Source organism: Melozone crissalis, unplaced genomic scaffold, assembly GCF_028551555.1.
Source record: "Melozone crissalis strain CALT ecotype California unplaced genomic scaffold, PUWL_Pcris_2 ptg000009l_1, whole genome shotgun sequence".
Lineage (NCBI taxonomy): Eukaryota > Metazoa > Chordata > Aves > Passeriformes > Passerellidae > Melozone > Melozone crissalis.
Genome location: NW_026535787.1, coordinates 7,889,173 through 7,913,584, shown reverse-complemented (window position 1 = coordinate 7,913,584; position 24,412 = coordinate 7,889,173).

The window sequence follows — 24,412 nt, the reverse complement described above, 5'->3', positions numbered from 1 at the left end:
AAAATACTCAGTATGAAAATAGGACCTTATAGTTTTAAAGGTTTTTTTTAAATACCATTATAAACTATTTCTTGGTGGTTTGCCCATGCTGATTGGGAACAAGTCTACAAACAGCGGGATTAAAACAATACACCCTATAACATCTTCAAAAATTCCTAGGGCTTAGGCCTGCACTTTTGAAACTTAATGGCCAAAACTCACTCACTGCCAGATCAGACCCTACAGTGCTTCTACACTGACTGGAGAGGGGTTTATTATTTAATTATCTCTCACAAATGTGCCATGGTGAGGTATGAGGAAGGGTTTGTTTGCTCCTATCCTAATGGCACAAGAGGATTTAGCTCTTGGCTGAGTGTCTACACCAACAAACACAAAGCTCAATTCCAAGTGGGGCTCTAAGGAAAAACACACGTTTTAAGTGTGCAAATAAAGGAACATAAGCAGGGCTTAGGAGCACTGAGTGTTAAGTGATCCATGGAGTGGATCAGTGTTTGCATCTACCCTCGTGCTTTGTCTCTTTGACCATTCACCACAATGAAGATAAATGTTAATCTTGTTCCCACTTCTACATCAGAGGAAGTAGCTAATGGCACGGCGAAAGAACATTGGTTTTGATTGAAATGCAAATAAAAGACTTTAAAAGTGCTGCCTCCTACTCCTTCTGCAACACCAAAGTCTCAGAACAGAGTAAAAAGATGGTGCCTGAATTACAAGAATCTCCTGTTTCAGAGAAAAATCTTGGGCCTAATGTATTACTCATTGAATGGGCAGAGTTCACTACACTGATTTGTTTTCCAGAGTCCTTTTTCAAGGACTCTTGCAATAATTTAAAGAAAAAAAACCCAACAATTTTAGGTAGTGTCCCTCCAAAATAAATTAAAAAAAACCCTTACAAACAAGCAAACAAAAAAACAACACTAAGGAGGGTTACTTCATCAAAAATAAGAGCAACAGAAGTTTGTCATCATCTATGAATAGTTATTGTATCCTTAATAAAATCACAGAACTGTCCATAAATATTGCAAATATTTTTCATAATTAAACAGCAGTTAATGATGTCCCACAGTTTTAAGAACAAAAATGTAAACAAATAGTCCAGTTATATAAAAATTCTTTAACATTCAAACATAAGATAAGTTCCAGCTCATAAAAAACTAGAAAGAGTAGTTGTGGGATTTAATATTTTAAAAAAAGTCAGACCAACTGCTTACACCCAAATCATACGCTGCATTTTCAGCTCTGTCTTCAGAAGAGTTCAATTATGAACATAAAAGGAACAAATGAATTGTTGCTCTCTCCCAAGCATATACCTGATACACAGATAAACATGTTTTAGTAGCTAATGATCAACATGAATATGACCGACAAGCAGGGCATTTAAGAACTTAGAAGAATGTTTGAATACTATTTTCCAGATACATTTACAGATCAAAACATGGGTTGGGTTGTCAATGTGCACCTAGCAAACGTTATGAAGTGTTTTTTGGGGGAAGAAGAGGAGTTAATGCTACTTATTTGATTGCTGAAAGACAGCTAAAGAAAACCAGTTTTCATGCGGCCATAGCAAATTGTCATGGCAAATGGTCATCAAATTTAATTTTTCTGTTCTCTTTCTATCTCTTTAAGCAGTAGCTCCAGCATTCTCTCCTTCTGTTTTACTTTGCTTCCTAGCAAATAATGTCTGCAATACTGTCTATACAAAATAGAACTTTCTCTGAGGCTTAATTCATTATTTATAAGGTACTTTGAGGTGTTCAGAAGAACAGCATATAGCAAAGGAAAAGGAAGTGAAAAGTATCTAAGGATACAAATCCTTTGAAGGCCTACAGCCTTTTAAGGGTTTGCAAAGGACTCTTAATACATGACACTTCATTTCTGAAGATACAGTCCATGTTTTGACCTAGAAACGTTTGTGATCTAGATCTAGTCATGTTTCCTGAATCCTTGGCATCTGTTTAACTCCAATTTTACTAAACATGCAAGGCTCAGAGTTCCAGACCAGAAACTTGAAGAGAAAGCATTCATCATGCAGTATTTGTATACTCGCTATCAGTTCTTTATCACTGCAGAAGAAAATCATGTCACAACTTTTCACACCCACTTTCTCTCTGTAAAAACAACTATAAAAAATTCCTAACATTTTCCCCATTTCTTATACAGCATTATTTGTTTACTTTGATTTACTGATGTTTCTGAATTTCTAAACCACTTTTTTATCATTATGTAAAATAGACAAAACTGAGATACTAAGTGATCTATAAAAATAAAAGGACTTCCTCAAACCATTCCAAAAAGAGTCAACCGTAATAAGAAGCTGTAAGAAGAAACTGGGAGAACAGACATGAATAAGAGACAAACAACTAAGACAGAAAAATTTTAATGTCTTTCTCAATACCTACCATTAAAATGTATAAAGTTGCATGACTATTTCTTACAAGTTGCTTTTGAAAATGGAACCTAGAAAAATTTTACCTTTCTCATATAAATATTTTCAAATTCTCCCTCTTTCTCTGATAGTACCTTCAAACAATAATTAGTACATATATATAAACAAAACAGAAAAACAAAGAACTCCCCATACGCAATGTTTTCATAGTGGTACACTTCCAACCTTATTTCTAAACTAATTTAGACTGCCACTAATTTACTAGAAAGGGAGACATAACCTCTCAATCTATGTAGTTAATTTCCAGTTCCTGTCTACAATTCCTAAGACATTGCAATGCTGTATCTTTAAAAGTAAATAATTTGAATTTATTCGTATAACCTAAAAAAACTGCAAACAAAATACAAAGTTGTGATTTTTTTCCTCTTTTGAGATGGCAACAATTTGCAGCAATCAGTTAACTTGATTGTGATCTATCCTTTTCCAAGTAAAAAACACTTTTAATAAAATTTGACAGAGGCAACAACAGGTGATTTTTTTGACCTGAATCAGTTGTCCAGATCTTAGCATATTTTTTCCTTATTTACATTCAAAATTAACTTGAAAGTTAAAACATGAAGGAAAAATTATTTCTTATAGCAATTACCTATCAGAATTTTCATATTTTACAGCTCTACAAGGCTTCCATATTTTCTTTATTTTGCAGCTCAAATTTTAAAGGAGAATCTTTAACTTGAGATCTGGCTAGTGCCTGAATGTTGAGTGTAACATAGGAAGAGGCAATCCTTTTCCTTCACTCGTCCATCCCACAAGAAGTGAGACAGAGTTTTTGTTTGCTTCCAGCATTGTGTTACTTTGGAAGCATGGAGGTAAATTGTTAGAAAGAGGTGAAAGCCCTTAGAGGAAACAGGATTTTCTCCCTTTACCTGGAGCCAGCTGATTGTGCAGAAGTGGGAAAAATTTCTGGAGAGCCCAAGAAAGCTTTCAAAGCAGGGAGAGATGGAGGCAGAGATGGAGAGGAGTGATCTACAGAGAGGAGCCCTAACTACACCCTTGAGAGAGACTTCGAGCTGAGGGAAGAAAAAAACTTTCTCTGAAGGGCCTGGAGAGGGATCACTTAGCTCTGAGATGCTGAAAATTGCTGCTGGTCTGAGAGTAAAATATCTCAGTGCTACAGGGACACAGAGGGCAGGCACAGATAGAAATGCAATGGCTTCAAACACGTTTGCCTCACTCTGAATTTCCTCTGTGTAAAACACCACATCACACTATCTTCTACTAAAAGCATTACAGATTCAAAGCACCCACAGTGTTTTGGGGATTCTCACCACAAGAAGGAAGGGTAGGGTCTGGTTTCTGAGTTATGCCTCCCAAAGGAAATGTAAAATACTCCAGAACCATTATCCACATCCTCAGCTCCAGCAATGCCACCTCCAGTTTGCTGGGGCTTGCAGCCTGAAAGTCTGAAAAGCAAAAAGTCTGTTTCAGAAACACTTTGAAAGGCAAAAGACATTGAAAGATGCAAGAGCTGAAACCAGTGCATTCCTTTCAAAAATATAAACTGCATCTCCAAACTTTTGGTGCTTCTATTGAAACAGAAAAAAGAGCAAAAATCCTTGGTAAATTGAAAAGACATGAAAGTAGCTGGGTTTTTGTTTTGGTTTTAAACAAACTTGCTACCTTAAGTTCAGCTCACATCTTCTTTCCCTTATTTTCATTTGCCTTTTATACTGCATATGAAAAAGCTGCGTACAGTCGCCCACTTCAAGAGCCTGTAGAAGTAATGCAGTAAAAAATAAAATCAACTCCAATGGTTTTTCAAACCAAACAGCTCATTAAAAAACGCCAACAAATCAAAACTGAAAATATTTCACTAGTTCTAGCAGCATTTTCTATGCATGAATATAATAACAATAAGAAACTCAGCCCAAGTTCATAATTGAAAAAGTTCTCAAAGCACTTGCAGTCTTTAGCAGGTGGCTTAGAAATATGAAACTAAAGCAAGACCCATTTCTGTAAACATCTGTATCAAGGTCTGATTTAAAATGCTCCAGAACAGTTAATTTAATGAGTTACATATTTTCCTTTGCCTTTTTTCCAGTGTAAATTGTCTTACTTGGAGAAATACAGCTGTAACACAGTATGCCCAAAAATGTATACACTTGTACCCTCTGAAAAATAATAGAAACCAGTGGGACAGACTATTTTCTGTGTGCAGAAATTTTTAATGACATTAACTTGCAAATGCCTAAATTTTCTATTTTCCCTATCAACCCTGTGAGAGAACTTTAGCCAGTAATTTACACATACCCAAAAGTAGCACATCTACTCCTATAGACTCTTTAAGTAAGACTTAGTTATTTTTCCCCTCCATTTGTTTAAAATCAACCACAATTTCCTGCATGTTTCAACTGCTGTGCTTGTCTCACTACAGAAATCATTGGTTCATTACTGATTATCACACAGACCTACTTTTAGATATTAATTTGAAACAGCAGCTCTAACTACCTTTAAAACTAATAGAAAAGTCAACAAATCATACAGTCTTGCTCTCTAATGGATGTCTTCACTCAGTGTTCTTGAGCATAAGATGATACAGTCCTAAAAATCTCTTTAGCTCCCTTACTTTATGGAGACCCTAGAAACCTCTGCATTTCCACCAAGCACTTGCAGTACCTCTTTACACTGCCCCAAAGTTATTGAAATACCAGTTCTCTGTATCACAGCTTCTGTTTTGCAGTGGTTGCAGTCACCTGAAATTCAAGTTGGCAATTAATACAAACAGTTTTAATGAATTTAAGGCAGAACACAAACATGGGATTACGGACCACATTACTCACAAGTCATGTATGACAGACCCTGAAATTTTGAACCAGTTGCCTTTGCCAGAAATTTTTAATATGACATTGACTTTGGCCTGGTATAAAGAATCGATATCCACACAAAATATTAAGAATGCCTTTGCCCACACAAAAACCAAACCCCAGTTGTAACTCTCACATTTCCAGGCAGAATACCATCCAACCAAGAGACAAAAAATGTAGGAAGTCATTAATGCAATTCATTTTATTTGTTGTCTATGGATGAAGACCCCAAGTAGGCTTTCTGTAAAAAAATGCAGATTATTGCCAAAATGATAAGTGATATAAATGAAAAAATATTTCTCCCACTCTCCTTTACACAGCTAACCTTCACAACAGCATAAAAAATCTGAAAACAATGTTTGTGTGCATATACATATTCAATTGTGTGATATTTTGCTCCATGGCAATCCCATGGAAGAAAGGCCAGTCGACAGATTACAGACAGAGGAGAACTTGACACATTCTCACTCAGTGGGCCAAGAAGCAGTAGAAGAGGATGAGTGGCTGGAAGAACTGTCACTGGAGTGTGATGCACTCAATTTGTTAACTGGGGTGAGGCATAGCTGCTGTGACAGACCACAGCAGGTCTGTGACCAGGATACAGAGTGCTGCAGCAACTTATCTAAAAGTTACACAAGACAGACTGTACAGCCACTACACAGCATGCTTTCTCCAGATGATGCTCTACCTACAGAAAATAATCAGTGATTTAAGGAATAATTTTCCATCTTAATCTGTTGGTGTGTATTTGTAAAGAAGATACCAAACACACAGCATTCACATAAAATTAAAGATTTTGTCAAACTGCTGTCCATTTCACCCAGATATGAATCCCGATGTCAAAGCATGGAACTTTATTCCAGTAACCTACAAAGAAAAAGCTTAATAAGGTTACACTGGACAGTTTTGTTTCTTTCTGTTCATATCCATATACACTGTCAGAGTTTTGCACTATTGGCATTGGACAATTTTGGGATATTTTTTAAATTGCTTTCAGTTCTCAAATATGACTGGCTTCACATCCAATACATCTGCTCTACCTGCTTGCATTCCTCAGCATTCAATTCTTAATCGTTTGATAATTTCAATGCCTGTTTGTGAATTGCTACTTGACTGTTTGCTTTGGTGTACAAGTTTTCTTCATGACAAGGACAGATATTGAGAAGTGTACAACAGCTTATTTCCCCCTCTATCTTAGAAACATTTGTTGCCATGCACAATTCAGTAGCTGCACAAGAATTCATAAATTGATATACAAGTTATCCACTTGTGCACAAGGAATACCACTGTACTGCAGTATCACCATATTTCACATTTGAAACAGAACTCCTAAAATTTTATGGTTGTATATTCTCTTCCTCATGTGTAAATATGTGTTTATTATTCATTCATTGTGCAACTTTTTCAACCATGATTAAAAATTCTGATGTACAATCCCTGAAGTTCATTGTAATGACTCCAACTATAAAAACAGGAATGCAAATCTTGAACTCTTAAAGAATGAAAAGACATTTAGAATAAAAATTAAAATCTGCATGCCTCCAGATTTTAAATTTTGTAAATTTTCCATTTCCTTACTTGTGTTTCTGATCTACAAATTCCTTCACAAATTGAGGTGTACTGCAATACATTATGTATGCTATGTCTGTTTCTACTGTAAAATTTACAGGACAGATACTACTTATACCTGATCAGTCCCTATGCCTAAATACAACTAAAGCTGATTAAAAAAACAAACAAAAAAAATCACCAAAAAGCATGCCAGAATATGGCCAGGCAACAAGTATGTCTCTTGAGCTGAGACACAAGCAGCAGGCAAAGAGAATTTAAACATTTTAGCCTCATCCCAAGAAAATTTTATCATATTTGATGCATGAGTAAAATGAAAACTTATTTGGTTGAATGAGGCAAGGCCATGAGGAAAACAGATGCTGCATGCACCAGTTCCTGTTATCCTTAGTTATCCATGTATAACTGACCGTGGGCTAGGAGCAGGGGATGGATGACAGGATAACAGCTATGTCCTCAGATTTTAGGTAGAGGGCTTATTTATTATAGGCAATCTTCTTGTCTATTGTGAAGTAAAAATAGGATTTTAAAATGGAAATTATCTCAAGGAAAAGTTAGAAATGAATATACTTCTAACACAGGTTTGATAATTGTTTCCAGCTTTGGAGTTTAGAGAAATCGTAAGGTGTATTTTGTTAGTTTGGTTTTAATCACCCTCTCCTGAAAAAGTTTCTATCTCCCAGGTTACTTGGCCCCTCTATTCATTACCCCAGTTTATAGATCTAACCTGGTTCCAAATGCACTGTAAATCAACACCTTAAAACTACTAAAATGACAGCAAATGGAAGCATTAAGTTTACAGCATTTCAGTTCTCTGTAGTAGCTTGCTGATGCACATCATAAACACTATATGAGAACCAGGTGTTTTCCCTTTTACAGGAAAAATATGCAGAATGGTCTAAAACCTTCAACAATGCATTACAAAACTGTGCTGCCTAAGTAAATTCATATTATACTATCTGCCTATAAGAAAAAATGCTAGGCAAAATAAGTAATTGAAATTACTAGAAATATCTGCTGAAAAGAACAATGTTAGCTTTGGCTGCTTTATTGGGGAAAGATAGAACATTAATATACATCAAAGTTAACTATGAAGCAATAGTATTTTTCCATTTCTGATTTTAAACAGCCCTGCGTTTTAGTAAAATTGACAATTCAAACAATTGCATATGGAGAAAATAATCACATCCTCACTGCAAAAAGAAATGTAACAACACTCGAGAATTGTTGCAACAATGAAATTGGCTGTGCAAACAAATATGCAAAGCCTTGTGACTTAGATAGATCTTTCTGACAGGTATGGACCAGTAATCACACCAATTTCTGGTTATTAGAAGGGCAAGTCAAGGGCAGGGGTCCCTAAATTCCTTCTGCCATGGATGCCCCTTGGTCATCAGATGCTGATCTTGCCACTGCCCATTCAGTCTCCTCAAAACCAGCCCTACATCCTTTTTTTTCTGCTGGGTCCCTTCACTGACCACCTCAAAGCTCAGCACATACACTCATCTCCTCACCCACCTGAAGAACACACTTGTATGTTCATGTTTTTCCCCTGATTTGTTCCAAATTTTTCCCAAAACAGAAGGGAAGGCAAGACTTTGGGCTTTACCTGGTGGTAGGGAGAACCTACCATCACCACTACAACTGAGAAGAGGTACAAAATTTACATCTGTTCATGTATCAGTACTTGATATGGCAGTTTGGGAGCCCAAAGCCTTGGAGAAGTCTGGATTGGTGCTGATGGCTTGGGCAGGAAGATAAACAGCCACAGGGCAGCAAGAGTTAACTATGAAAAGCTGATTTGCAAATGAGAGAGCAATGCCCCATGAACATCAAAGACATAGAAAAACAAAAAGGAACTTCTGGAAAAAGAACAGACTTCCAGTCAGAACAAACACTGCATAGAGAAGGATTATTTGGGAAGCACCCAAATAAGACCCAGCATTAGTCACACAACAACAGCAAATTATAGCATGATATTGAAGCCATAAAGGTCTAAACTTCCATTTATATGAGTATAAATGAGGAAGCATACAGCAGTATTATCTGAATTTAGACTCCAGTCTATGCCAAGGATATGCTCCCCAACATACTCTAGCTGGCATGGAATCATGGAGCACCTGAAGCTGGAAGGGACACACAGGGATCACAAAGCCCAACTCCCTACTCCTCACAGGGCTAACCAGAACAAAACCATTTGGCTAAATGAGTTATCCAGACACTTTGTGAGCTCAGGCAAGCTTGGTACCATGATCACTTTCCAAGGGTGCCTGTTGCAATGACTGACCACCCTCTCAGTGAAGAACCTTTCCTTTATGTCCCATCTGAACTTCCCCTGAAGCAAATTCATTTAATTTCCTCGTGTCCTATCACGAGGTTGAGGAGGATAATATATTCTCCCTTCAGCTTCCTCTTTTGTTCCCTCTCTCTGTCTGGGATGCCAGATTTATTTTACAGACTTTTAATAGCATTTGGAATTAGTTGCACCCCAGACCTCTCCAGGGTGACTTGCAATTTAAAGCAAAACCAACAGAGAATGAGTGTGGCATTTTCTGAGTCCCCTGTCGTAGGGAGGAATGATGAATCTGACTCCAAGTTCCTAGAAGGCTAATTTATTATTTTATGATATTATATTATACTATACTAAAACTATACGAAGGAATAGAGAGAAGGATACAGAGGGCTAAAAATTAATAACGAAAACTCATGACTCTCTACAGAGCCCTGACACAGTTGGACAGTGATTGGTCATTAAGTAAAAGCAATTCATATGAAACCAATGAAACAACCACCTGTTGGTAAACAAACTACATTCCAAAGCAGCAAAACACAGGAGAAGCAAATGACATAATATTGTTTTCCTTCTTCTCTGAGGCTTCTCAGCTTCCCAGGAGAAGAATTCCGGGCAAGGGGATTTTTCTAGAAAACATGATGGTGACAAACGAGGCCACAGCAGAACTCACACCCCTCTCTCCTTCTCCTTTCCCCACACACTGATGTGACCCCATATCACACACAGACAGATTCTCAGAGCACATCAGCATTGCCAGCCAAGTGTCAACTGGTATTTTTGTGCCCCATTAAAGATGAGCCCAATCTCCCCTCAAATTCAAGACAGTAATTAATCATAGAAAAACATCTACAGGAAACAAAGTTATTTTCTTCCCCATCTCTGACAGAATGCTTAGAGAAATACAAGTTATGTTCGAGCAATTAATGCTATTACATGCAAAAATAACATTTGAATATAAAAGAGAAACACAGACACAGGAGCCAAGACAGCCCCACAGCTGCAGGACCCTGACAACATCTCCAGATGCACCTTCTGCTGCATGCCAGCAGCGAAGCTGGAAAAGGAGCCAGCAGAGGTGACACCAAGGAATTAGCAGCAGCCCCGCCTGACGCTGTGAGAACAAGCATTGCAGAGTTTGGCATCTGGTCCCTACTTTTGCCAAGTATGCCCTGTTTGTTTCCACAGCTGTTAAATGTGTTTGCTCAAAAAGAAAAAAAAAAAAAAAACCACCAAAAAAGGGGAAAAGCAGAAAGAGCGAGCGACTGGAGATAAGCAAGCGACTGTGGGAGGAAGGATGAAGCCAACATGCAATGTATTCCCAGATAACAATTTGCTTTAGAAAATGTATTTCTAGTTATAAGGACAAGTCTGAGATATTCTTAGATGAAATTCATGCATAAATTCATACGGCATATTTGTGTTTACATCTTCAAAACACTGTAGGCAATTATCAGAGGGTTAACAAATGCATTTGCTGTAAACAACTTTTTCCCCACTTTCTATATATATTTTAAATTACCTTGTAATAATCTGCTCCATCCAGCAGAGAAAATTATTTTAGGCAGACTGAAATCTGCACTCGTTGTTCCACTCTACCTGAAGGTAAAAGAATAAAAAGTTAAACATCATTGTTAAGTGAGGTAACTCGTTACAAGCATACATTTATTTTATAAAACAAAGCAGTCATTAAAAACAGTAAAATCACTATTCTCATGAATAAACTAAAAAGAATCTTATTCTGAAGTTGCATCTCCCTTATAACTTCAGTTCAAACCAAAGTAAAATTTAAGAAAATAAGGAATTGCATTTAAGTGAACCAAGAAGCACTAAATATTTAGACTTCAAGAAGAACAAGTAAGGTCAATGCACCACTTTAGGATGCAAAAAACATGTCATATTCAATTTCTGGCTAAATCTTATCAATTTCTTTGCTTCTGGCAGTGTTTTGGTCTTCACAGGGGAATAATTTCTGGGTTTATTAGCATAACTGACCCTGTTTTACACCTGTGAAAGCAAACCTTGTTAATATGGCTAAACAGAATGCATATTCAGTTAAAACATGGCCTCTAGATATATGTGAAATACTTATTTACTAAAATTCAGTTACCCTCTCCTAGGCAAATATAGAGACATCTTGAAAATATAGTTATAAGCTAAAACCATGTGTCTCATGCTATGATACTAATTTAGAGCTTAAACAAAATCAGTTTCAGAGAGGTTTTTTTTAATAAAAGAGTCTCTGGTAACCTGAAGCCTAATAAAACAAAATAAGTTTAAAAATCACATTGAGTATTTAATCTCTGCTGGAATGCACTGCACAGTTTTATCCATTCTATATTTTTCATAACTATTTTTTTTTTCTTTCTTTCTTGCACCAGTGAAGAAATTTCTGCAAATTTAATTTCACCGAGTTTCGCCAGCTGGAATAAAATAATTACTCTTGTTATCTCACATTATTTTCCAATTTTAAACAAGGGAACAAGGTGCTGTAATATTCAATGTTTCTCTTTGTAAACCAGTGGTGTTGCACACCTAGTGATAATGGTTTCACTGAGAAAGCTCTGGCCAGGTATCTGTACACTGCCTTATCTCTGGGCCTCCCTAGATCTTAGTATGGGTGGGGAAAGAAGATTGTGTGCGCAAATCAACTTCTATGCAAGAAAAAAATCACGATCAGTTTCCAGTACTGAAGGAGAATTCCTTCAAGACACTGGTTAAGATTGTCCATCACCCCCCTCAGTTTTAAGCTAGAAGGGATCTTCCCGTCAAGCATAGGCCTACTATGATGGCAGCCAAAATTAAAGTCAATGCCATTATAATTTGCAATTAGTTTGTTCTACAGATATGCTTTGACACAAACTCTAACCCATGTTCGCACTCATTACTGGCAAGGAATTAAGTCCAGCTTCCCATGATCAAAAATAGTCACTGGTATACAAGACTCACACTGCTCAGATGAATATTTTGTGACCAGTATGTTACAAGGATGCTTTGCAATATTGCAGAGCATTCTAGGTTAAAAGGATGATTAAAGTACTGAAGACAGCACAAATTCTGCCATGGATGTATTCATGTGTCTCTGTCCTTCCCATGTAACTGTGATTTGAAATAATTACCATGATTGTTCTTGCTGTTCAATGGGGGATAAGAGAGTCTCAGTAGAGATTGTGTGTGTCTGAAATCACTTCAATAAAATGGTTATTCAGAATTAGCTTGAAGCTGTCTTATCTTGAATGCACGTTGGAAAACTAGTTAATACAAGCATTTATAGTCAGAGAAGGAATCCTCCTTCAGTACTGGAAACTGATCATGATTTTTCCTTGTATGTTTTTTTTTTTACAAATTGAAGACATTGTTTTGAGTGCTGTTTATTCAGCAGAAAGCGGGGGATATAACGTTCATTCTGTTCTAAAGAATAAGTCCTAGAAATGCCAAAGTCCTCTCTAAAGCCTGGCATTTTTTTAAGTCTCTAAATAAATATGTTTTATTTCTACTTAGACACCTGTTTGCCCCCTTTACACAACTCTGTCCATGAGTAGTAGTACCTGATTTACAGATGTTCCACAGAGGGTCAGTGTGTATGGCTCAGAGCCAGATTGAAGGCATTTGTTGCATTTCCATAAAGTTCTTCATATAACCTGTACCCAGCAATATCTCAGTGCTTAAGTGATGGCAGTCAGCTCTTTCCTAAACACGTGCAGCTCATCAGTTAGGAAACCTGGCTCTTACATCTATGCAGGAGTTGATATTACAGACCCTCAAATTACCTGAAACCCAGGCTGCTGGAAGAAGAGTGCCAGCAGGGTCTGCCACAGGAGATGAAATGGTGTTGTCACCTTATTGCAAAGCTCCCATACCTTCTCAGTGATTTCCATGGCCATCTCCTCACAGCACTGACTCCTTCTTCCTCACAGCACAGGCAACAAACTCCAACTCTCTCCTCACCCAGCTCACCCACTCTTTTGTAGCACTCATCTTCTTACTGGACACAGCTGTGGCCTGTTAAGGGCACACCTGTTCCTAATCTTTGGTGATTAGTGCACCTGCAACTCCTCAGGTGTGAGACTGCCTTCTGCACTCTCTTTATTTTCTTATATTCTATCCCTCCACAATATGGGCCTATTTTCAGTATGAAGGGTCAAGAAGTGTTTGTTTAGAAGTGGGAGAAAAACAATTTTTTCTTGTCATTTTTGATGAGGAGTTGTAGACTTGGGCCATCTGAAGCCCAGTAAGGAGTCTGCAACAGAAGAATAGTGAACTGAATGGATAGAACTAAAGCAGAGTGGCTGGATGTGGAATGGTGAGAGAGGAAGCTTCGATTTCCCTGTCTCCAGACAAAAAAAAAAAAAAAAAAAAAAAAAAAAAAAAAGTGGCATTCAGACCATGATGCTGTTGCTGCTTGTTGCTGCTGAAGTTTATGCTACACCCAACTAAACACTGCCTTGGCTGATTTCTGGAGCCTGACACAGTGAGAAACCCCACATGAACAGGACTGTGACTGAATTGCCTAATCGGCTGCTTGGCTCCTCTAGCCAGTACTGGGCAAACACTGTAAAGATTCAGGAAGACTAGGCACCCCTCCTTTAAGTCCAGTAACCCAGGTTTGATACTGTTTAAAGTTAGGCAGTGTAGACAATCTGATTTATCTTTTTAATCTTCCAAAACTAAAGTAAGGCTGAGCTGTTTTGAAAAAAGTAAAGGAGGAGTCAGTGAACTCTTACTGTCATGTCCCCAGCTACTGCCTCTCATTTTTCTGCCTGTTGAAATAAGTTTAAAGTACATCTTGCATTTGTCTTCCCTTTAGCTGATGTTAAAAGAGACATCAAATGTCATCAGATGTTCTGTATTGGACAGGTTTTTGGTCAATGGGGGATGAAGTATCAACAACATCAGTAAAAGCACATTCAGGGAAATAAGACTAACTCTGATGTGAAATCTTCCAAGGGAGAGCCCTGCCACCATTTGATATGCAGTTGTGGTTATTTAGGTTATAAATCTGGGCATCTAATTTTAAGGAAAGGGTAGAACTGCCTGTTTTGAAGCATTCTTATCTGCCACAGATAATGTTAATTGAGGTTATTATTTCCATTCCAACACAGATTATCGGACAAGAGAACTTAAATGGAAATAGAAAAATAAATTCAGCATATATATATCAGGAAGCACCTTTTTATGCAGAGAATAATAAATACTTAGAATAGCCTGCAGGCAAAGTAGTGCAGGCAAAAAGCACCAGTGTCATTCAAGAAACAATTAAATATGATCCTTGGGGAAACAGTCTACTACAAAGAATATGTCTTGATGGACAAAAATGACCTTTATTCATTCCCCAAAATTCTCTCATGTGGTTATAATTCTATTGAAGCACATTTCACCATTTTGGCCTCAAGCAATGTCAATTCTTCCTTGAATTATCCTGTTCATCAGTTCTCTGATGAGGGGGATCCTTTTTTATACCATAACAAACACTAAACAATCACCAGCCCCGTGCCATGACATTACTTTGACTATCTAATCAAAACTCATTTTCAATCCTATGACTATACCTAGTCTGGTACCCAGACTAACTACCAGAAAGTTTTACAGGCATCTGAAAAATAAAACAACAAAAACCTTCTAAGGCTTTAAAAATAAGCTGGAAAAAAATATGGTCATTCTCCACTCCTGGCACACAGCATGCACCTTTTAAATGAAACACCTACAGGAAAGCAACAAAGTAAATTTCCTTTTATAAGGTGTAGTGCACTTGAGATATTTTAAGCAAACACTGGCAAAATAGTGAGTACTGCTACAAATAAGGAAAAGCATAGTTTATCTGTACCAACACAGCAAGGTAAGTAGAAACACCACATTTGGATAAAAGGAACCTTGAAGATTTAGGCAACTGGGGAAAACCTGGTGTTACCTGTGAAGCTAGGCATTTTTCTTTTTTTTTTTTACTTTTAGGACACTTGAGTCATACTCACAAGTCACACGAACTCTGGATTAATCTGATGTTTTCCTCTCCATCCATTGTTTCAGGAGCCACTTCTGAGCCTGCTTGCATTGTGCACTGCACTGTCAATTCCCACTGAAATTAAGAAACACACAACATTGCACAGGACTGGTTACACATACCTGGAGATACAACAAAAGAAAAGATGCATCTGGAAATCCGTCCCTAAAGAGTGTCTCTGTACTTTTCTCCAAATGTCACAAATTGAAGCTCAAGGGGAACGTCATGGCATGAGTGGAGTGCAACCTTAAAAAGCTGCAAACCACATCAGAAAAGTGGATGTTCACTAAACCATATAAATACAAGCTACAGTATATTGCAAAAATATTTTAGACTATCTATAAAAATAAAATTCTGAAATTTTAAAGTTTTGTGAAATGATATGGACTATCAATAAATATTCATTTAGTCTAGGTTAAGAAATCTATTAATATTGCTATGTTATAAAAGAATTTCTGAAACAAAAAATACAAGTAATTTGAAATCCAAGAAAATGAATTACCCTAAATTCTCCACATTTTGTTAAATTTGATTAAAATGGCTAATACACCCATGATGTTCATCAATAAGGTTTTTTTTTTAAGTGTTCAAGCTTTAAATATGTGGAGAATTTTAGTATTTTATAACTTTGAAGAACTAAATTGAAGTTTAATAACATGGAAACATCAAACCATTACTTTCATTGTGACATTGCTTCATATTACTAGTACATTGAAAAATTCAGATTCTGTCACAGAGACTATTTATTTTCAAAATATAGCATGTAAGTAATATCAGAAAAGACAGCAGAAAGGCAGCATAAATTTTCAGTGAAATCCTTTCTAAGATAATTTTTCTGCATACAGAAATGTAACATTAATATCAGTTACTAGGAGTGTGGGTGTTCTGAAAACAAAAAAATATCCCTTGGCATATTATGGTTTCCACCTGCTAAATCTTCATGTGTCTACTACTGTAGCTTCATTTCTTTTGCTATTAGAATCTGCATCGCAGACTTTTCTGCAATAAAATGATTCTACTTGTTTGAGATTGACACTGGATCCTATCACAAGTTATTCGTGCTGCACTGCTTGTTCTCTGGATTTTATTCATGTTGCCACCATTTTTCAAGAACTTCCCACAGATGGACATTTATCCATGTTGTTAAATTACTCAAGCAGTCTATTAATTTACAGAATCCCTGAGATGGACGTGTGTTGGCACAACTTATTGCTTTAGAGTCCCTCCATAGCAGAACACTTACCTAAAGGTGAAGTTATTGTGTCACTAGTCACCACTTAGACAAGGCCAGCCCCAAGAGCCAAGGTTTGCAGTCAGATTCCTGAAAAACACAGTTGACATCATCAATTTTAGCACTAGAATAATTATACTCTAGCAATAGAATAATTATTCTGTAGTTACCCACAGCAAACCTTATTTGCATAATATTGAGACTCTTACTCATGCCATTATGTCATCAACTGCTCTCTTCAGAGCTTTTCTTTTGTCCCCCTTCATTTCAGGTTCCTCACTTAAAAAATCTTTTTATAAATATTATTAAATCTCCAACATAAACACCAAATTTTGTAGTAATCTAGTAATAAATCGGTCCAGGGCAAAAATGTATCATTTATAGTTTTATCTACTGTTCCTCAAACTTTACAGTGTCAGTCAAAGTTTTACCTAATACATTAAAATGTTGCTTTTTCTCAGGAATATATTTTCCTACTTAGGGAAAAATAAATTATCATCTTATTAAGTAAAGAGTGTGGGACTGAGTATATCTCCCTCCTTACCTTCTGGAAGATCATTTCTACACTTCTTTGTTATTTGTATCTTGAGTTTGCATAACCCTGCCCTTTCTAAAAGGCTAAATGAAAAGGCTGAAGAAAGTTTTCTGAAAAGGCAACCATTTTAATTTTTTTTCCCTATACTTCAGGCATTTGAAAAATACCATCCTTTTATATTCTTTAAAGAAAAAATTAAATGTTACAGCTAGTCAAAAAATGCTGAAGACACATTTCAAAGGACACATTTAAAAGGATATTTCAACCTTAACTGAATTTCTGCTGCACCTTTACATCTACAAAAACTGGCTTTAAATGTTATATAAAGTAATCGAGGGTTTCCTCAGTGTAATATTGTAGCTCTCACTATTGTACACTCACAAGGGCATGGCCTAAGGTATTTTCTCAAGAGAAAGATAATGGTTAAAAGGTTTTATAAATTAACCCTGTTTCTGCTTCTATGAATCTTGTTGACTTAACTAAACAAGAACACACTGGCCATTTCCATAGTGAAATTCCTAGGTACACAGCAGATATTTCCAACACTAATTTAAACGTCAAAAATCCACTTGCATCAGTGGATTTTCACCAAAATTAGCACATGCTAATAAAAGGTAATCTCTAGTGAGAAACAAAGGGGATGAAATCAATACTACTATTCTATGGCAAAGTCCCTTTGCACACGAAGGATTTTTAATTCATTAAGAATTTTCATTGGTTGGTTGGGTTTTGTGAGTTACCAATTTTGTAAAAATAGAGAATTTTGTTCTTCAAGGTTTGATGTCTTCAAAACAAGATTCAGACAGCACTGTAAATTGGAGAGCTCTTCCTATTAAATTATTTTGAATAGTACATAAAAAAGCCTTTTTCTGCACAGACTCATGAACATGGAAGCAAAAAAGACATTTTGAACCTATCTTGTGATACATGGCAAGATTTTAAGTGTGCCAAGGATATAACAGCTGCCCACAAAGAGGAGATACACCTCAGTGAACCTCTGGAGCTGGAAAACCAACTGAATCTTGTGTTCAGGACGGAATTTGGAAGAACTTGAAGTTAGTCTAAGTAAAGATGGAGAATGTCTAAATAAACAGTTATATATCATATCTGAAATTTTCCCCCTATCTTACATAAAAAAATACATTTCTATGTATAAATCCATATTATCTCCTTGTATTCCGTCAAAGGTTCTACCCAGCTGAGAACAGATCAGGATTCTCCCTTGAAAGACACAAAGCCTTGGAGTGCAGCCATCCTGTGGGCTGGGTTCCCACAGGAAATGTCCCTTCAGACATTGAGGTCCTCTGCTGAGCATTCTTAACTGTTTTCTCAAATTTATTCCAAAGCAGGATATTTTAATTCCATATCCTCACTATTGCACAAGAGAATTGCACCTGCTTGCTGCACTCGAGCATCAGACAGCCCTGAAAGGGGAATATGGGCTACAAAAAAAGCCTTTACCCTAATGTTACTATACCCCATCATATTAAACTACAACTCAGCCCCCAAAATATCAATGGATCATTTATTTGACAATTTTTATAACAATTCAGGAAAGCCAAACTGCTGACGTGTTTTACAAGCACCTGAATTTCTTCTATGTTAATCAACATTATAAGGATGAGCATCGTGAACTTTGAGCTGCAAAGAGGATTTTGTACCATCATTCCAACAAACCAGAAACCATAACTCACATAAAAAAGGAAATAACTGACTATATTTCTTTACACTTATTTTATTGCTCTAAGCAATTATGAATTACAGCCTTCATTAAATAATAGGTGGTCCTAATTTTCTTTCTCAAACTTTAAACAATTCCTAATTCTATCTCTGCTTTATGTATGAAATTTTCTGATAATCTTGAAAGAAACAAAATTATTATGTTTCGTTTTCTGTCAATGCCAAGAACTCATAGGATAATATTTTCATTTGGGAAAGCTGATTAACAGAGTTAAATTATATTCTCACACTTGCCTATTTGAAAAAGGCTTAAGAAAAGTAACAGACATTGGAGCAGGGGTTCTATATTAGAATTTAAAAATCAATGAAATTTATAATTTTCAGTGGTAAATCTTCCTTATATCTTAACAGTATCACTTTTCATTGCATTCTGTATAATAATTTAAAAAATTCACTTTTTTTCTTTAATTTACATTTTGCCAAAGTTTCAGATATAATGTCTCATTTCTAATAAATTGCTTTTGTAGTCCTAACCATGAATGCACATGCTGATGTTGCAGTCCAAATTTGGCAGGTTTCACTGTTCTTTCAAAATATAAGAAGAATCTTTTGATGTTCATATATGCTGCCCAGCATCTGAGGAATAAAATGCAATACAAATACGCCTTACTTGAGTAATAGCAAAAGAAGAACATTAATAAAGTGCAAGTGTAGATTCTCTAACACCACTGCTCACCAACAATATTTTTTCATATAAAGATATTTTTGATAGAAAAAAAATAGAATGGTGAAGCTAGTATGGAAGACTGGATTATCATTATAATAAACAATGTAAAGAAAGAAGCACATCTTTCATTCACATAACATATGCATTTTTCAAGGAAAAATCAGGAAGACAAATGAGTCAAAACAGTAAAATTCATATGTGTTAAGGTTTTTCCAGACACATAAAGAGATGCCAAACAACTTGAGATTTGACTGTATGTAAATGAGCATTTAGTCAGAATTCTGATAATGCAGAGAGCATTCAAAAGCCAAGTAACTTATGCCTTGTATTTTGAGGATGTCAAATGATAAGATGAAAATAGGGTGGTAACATTCAAGTAAGCAAAAGAAAATAGTTTTGTAAAATGTATTTAATGATGGATGACTTCAGAGTGTTTGCGGAAACCTTTATCATTGCCTCACAATTAAAAATTCATTAGGTTTTGCAAGGCCTGGATAGCATTCTGTAAATAAGAAGCAGCATGTGAAAAATTCAAGTGAATGCAAGGGCTTAATAGAATAATCACAGCTTGAAGAAGTGTCCCACAGCATAACAATACATAAATATGTATGTGTCAAGGAGTAAATCATGCTCACTGTACTTACACTAGCAGCTCCATTAACTTGGGTTATTCTGAAATCAACCTATCTACTCAGAGCAATAAAACAAACAGCACCCTCATAACTTTGATGGCCATTCCATCACCTCTATTTCCACTGGTAATGTGTTACATAAGCATAACCCATAAAATGCATGAGACCACATCAATAATTTCAACGGAAGGAATTTTTTTCCTCAATGGCAGATTTTTTTTCTATTCTCACTCACACTAATTTCCATTCAGCTCAGTGACGGAAGGCTTAAGTCAATGTTAGTTTAAGGCCTAGTTGAGATAATGAAATATTTTTATAAAAACCATTTCCATTTAAGATTCAGACTCCTGTCATTTATTTCAATGGATCCAGAATTATACTCTATGAGTTACACAGAAATCCATCATTTGCACTTAGTCTTTTGTCAACTCCTGCTAATTTATTAATGATAATTTATTATTTATTCTCATATTCAAAGAAACAACCAAGACAAAAACATGCATAGCTCCAGATATGGTGAAGAATAGGCTTCTAACACAACCAAGCAGCAAAACTTATTTTTTGCCTGATTTGAGAAATCATCATCTTACCATCACTGACAAAATGCAACTTTCTACAAGTAACCAAGTAGCAACTGATTCCTCAAAATAATGGAAAATGCAATCAACAAACCCACCAGTGCTTTCAAACATTATCTGAATCACCTTGTGATGGCCTCAAATTACTTGAATAATTGTTGAAATCCCTGCTTGACTTGGAGCACAAAAAGGAAACATTCATACAGCTGATACTGGTGTGTTTAAGGAAAAGGCAGCACCTGCTCTTTTAAAACACCCACATAATATTTGCTTTTGCCATCCAGCAGCAACTATGGTGGATACCAAGAGCCGTGGAACAGCTGGCATAGCCCAGATGTTGGTTTTTAAGTGTGAACTACAAAGAAGCTCAGCAGTGAACCTGCATTCAGTGCAGATGTATCTGCCAGATGTTGCTGTTGTATTTGGCCCATCCAGCTGTGCTGACTCCTCACCTTGTCATCATCTCCTCTTTCTTCAAAAAATTAAGGATTGTTTTTTTACTCTTTACCTTGCTAATAACACATATTTAAATAGTCAGGAACAGTTTGCTTCAACCTTATTCCTATTTCTTTAGGATCAAAGTCTTGACATTCTCCCTCCCCTCTTAATTCACCACCTATATACAAACACATAAGTGTAATTACGTTACACCATTATGTTACTGTATATTTTGAAGTTTTCCTTACAAGACAGGTGAAAAACAAGTGACTATGCATTGCTCAAGTCCTTTAGTCCTTCCACCAACTCAGTGGGACTTGTTTCCAAATCTCTATGCAGTTCAAGCTGGACAATCCCTCTGGGGATTCCCCTCTGGGGAAGCAGGACATGACCTTCTCATTTGAATTATGCAGAATTACTATTCTGATCTTAACCCACCTGCCAAAAATATTAAAGGGCAAATAAAACACCCAGAAAACACGGAGAGTGAGAGAGATGCATTGTTAGAGAAAGCAATTATTATCTTGTAATACTATGGCAAATGTCTTATTACAGGAAACAGTTGGTAAAAAAAACATTCAATATTTCATACTAGAAAAAGAAATACAACTAGATAAAAATAAATGTGAATGGAATTTTGAAAACCTAAATTATGTTGTTACAATTGATATAGATGCTACCATACCTTAATGTTTTTTTCAGAAGCAATTCACATACTCATTTTCATCTATCTTCACATCGTTTCAGCTCTTTTAATTTACTGCCTCTTGCATAAATGCCCTTTTTATTCCTCTATACGCTGCTTTGAACTCAACTTTTTCATTAAACAAGGCTTAGCTTTATGCAAGTTTTTCTATATCCAAGCAGAAGCTAGACACCTCAGAATGCCTGAAAATGTAATTGACCTTAATCATTACATGACAATAATCACTTTAACGAGACCTAGTCTTGTCAAGCTACTGGCATAGTGTCAACTCTTTAGTTCCCAAACAAGCAATTCTGAATCAGGACTTGGGTTGTACAGGTTTTTTGATCGCCATGCTTTTTAAGGAGGTGATCAGTTCAATCTCCACTGTGTGTGCTGGCAGTTCACGTGGATGGCAATGCCAGCCACTGTTCTGAGCCCAGATGACACTAATTCCTGCAGAAGGCCAGAATCCCAATCTTTCAGCCCTAGCAGGAGACAGGCAGATAGTTTGCAGTCAAAGGCAAAGGCTACAGAAACACAGCACTGATACTTTTGCAGCTGATGCATTGCACGGCTCTCATGCCAGCGATCGGCTCTGCCACATTTTTTCCTTCCAGTCTCAGCAAAGTCACCTGTTCTGCTCATGAATCAGTGCCACAATGGCCCAATGGGGAGGACAGCGTGCTCCCCTGCCTGTCACTAGTCTGACTTTTAAAATTAGCTCCAGCCTTTCAGGAGGAGCCTATGGACGTGGCTTTGTCAAACCAGCAGAGCCGTGCTGGGGCTGAGACCTTCCCCAGCACAGTGCGGCTGTGCCAGCAACACTCACCCGCTTGTGCCCTCCAAGTGATGCAGCCCTGTACGTGTCAAACATAAAGGGAACCCTGAGCCTGAGAATGAAAACATGTCCTCAATAAACCAGAGAAACAGGTTCATTAAATCTATTAATTTTTGCTGGAATTTGAAAGGCTTCGCAGCCTGTCTCAGTGTTACCGCTACGTCGTCAAAGCAAACTCATGATTAAACAATGGTTAGCATTTAACTTAAAACATTGCTGTTTTGAAATATTTGAGTTCTGATTTGAAGTTTCTAATTCAGACTCAAACTAGGAAATTAAATATTTTAGCAATTAATATAAAGTCTTTGCAAACTTCAGGCAGAATATTTTATCTGTTAATTCATTCTCAGTATTTGAAGTGTGGGACAGGGAAGCCAAAACACCACCTGTGGTTCTATTTTATTCCTTACATATCCTTCACTTATCATTTTAAATACTGCATCAAAAGGAGCCTGTTAAGGTGATCACGTTCATTGTCAATGCAGAAAAATAATATAGTATTATCTCCTAATGATGTGATTCACATTTATAATAAAACTGAACCCTACCTTCTATTTAATTCTTTCCTCACAAAATCCTAGTAATAATGCCTGGAAGATAACCATAGAAGGGAAATCGTATCTGATCTCTACACCCTCAGTTTTATCCTTAATATGCTGTTTTAATCAAAAATAGCATTGCTTACAGTTGAAGGAACATTAGGAAGAAGTTGAATGTTTAATATTCCATATATAAAAGCAAAGAAACAATCAACACTGTCTGAAGTCCTGGAACATACATGCATGTTATGTGATGTTACAGGCATTAATTTGATGATCACACTATCCTCTGAATATGAAAATGCTTCAGAGTTAAAACATGCACCTTCATGTTCTCTATATGGAAAAAATTTAACTTATGCATAAGATAAATACAAAAAACCTACTGTGGCTACAGCTTTTAGTTTTTTAACTTGTACACGGTTACATTTTTTTAAAAATGAAGAAGCTTGGGTAAACTTTAAAATGCTGGTTTTTTAAAATGAATGCATTAGTCACAATAGATAACTGAGAATTTTGTCTACCCTTACCTTTCAAGACCTGTCCTGACAGGTTTGATGAGCAGAACAGCCTAACACCGAGTCACTGTAGTACCTTTTCAGTAATGAATTAAATTCTTGGGACAGACTGAGGAATGTCTCAATGGCCATGCCTCAGCCTTCCTAGAGGATGACACTGATTTGTTGGGAAGGTAGCTAGACTATCCTTACCTCTGATTCAAAAGAATATCTGTTATTCCACAGTTAAAAAGTTATAAAACTGGTTTTTTCCACCTTCTCAAGAGTTTTTTGAGGTTCTCACATATCTGGGTTTTTACATTCTTCCTTGCAATGCGACAGCAGATGATACTGTGCTTCTAACACAGAACAGCTCTGTTACACATTTCAAGTTTCCTGACACATCAGGGTCTGATCATACAAGATGCTGAGTGTAGCTGGTCCAACTCTGTGTTACGCTGGAAGCTGTTTGAAAAGTGTGAGAAAGGAAATTTTTTGAAGTTCATAGTTTCTATGTCATAAACAGTGACATTGTGTACATAACAGATGAGTCCAATGCATCCTTTTAAATTTTTTTTCACTCTTTTCATCAAGAGAATAGTAAGTGTTCTGATGAAGGAAAACATAAATGTAAAGTCTACTGACCCTAAATATTAAATTAAGATACAGCCTTTCCTCTTTGTGTTTATGCTGCCTCTAGGACTATTTGGAGCAGCCACAGTTGGTTCAGCTGTGAGGGGAGTGAAACTTCTTTTCTGATATGGCCATTACATCTACACCTGAGTCTGCTTTAAAATTGACAATCTTCCCACAAACATTCAGTTCCACTCTTCAGGCTGGCTCTGTATCATTTCTTGTGACTGAAAGCAAGAAGATAGTAAAGGAAAAAAAATTGAAAAAGCACACTTGACCCAGGTGCTTG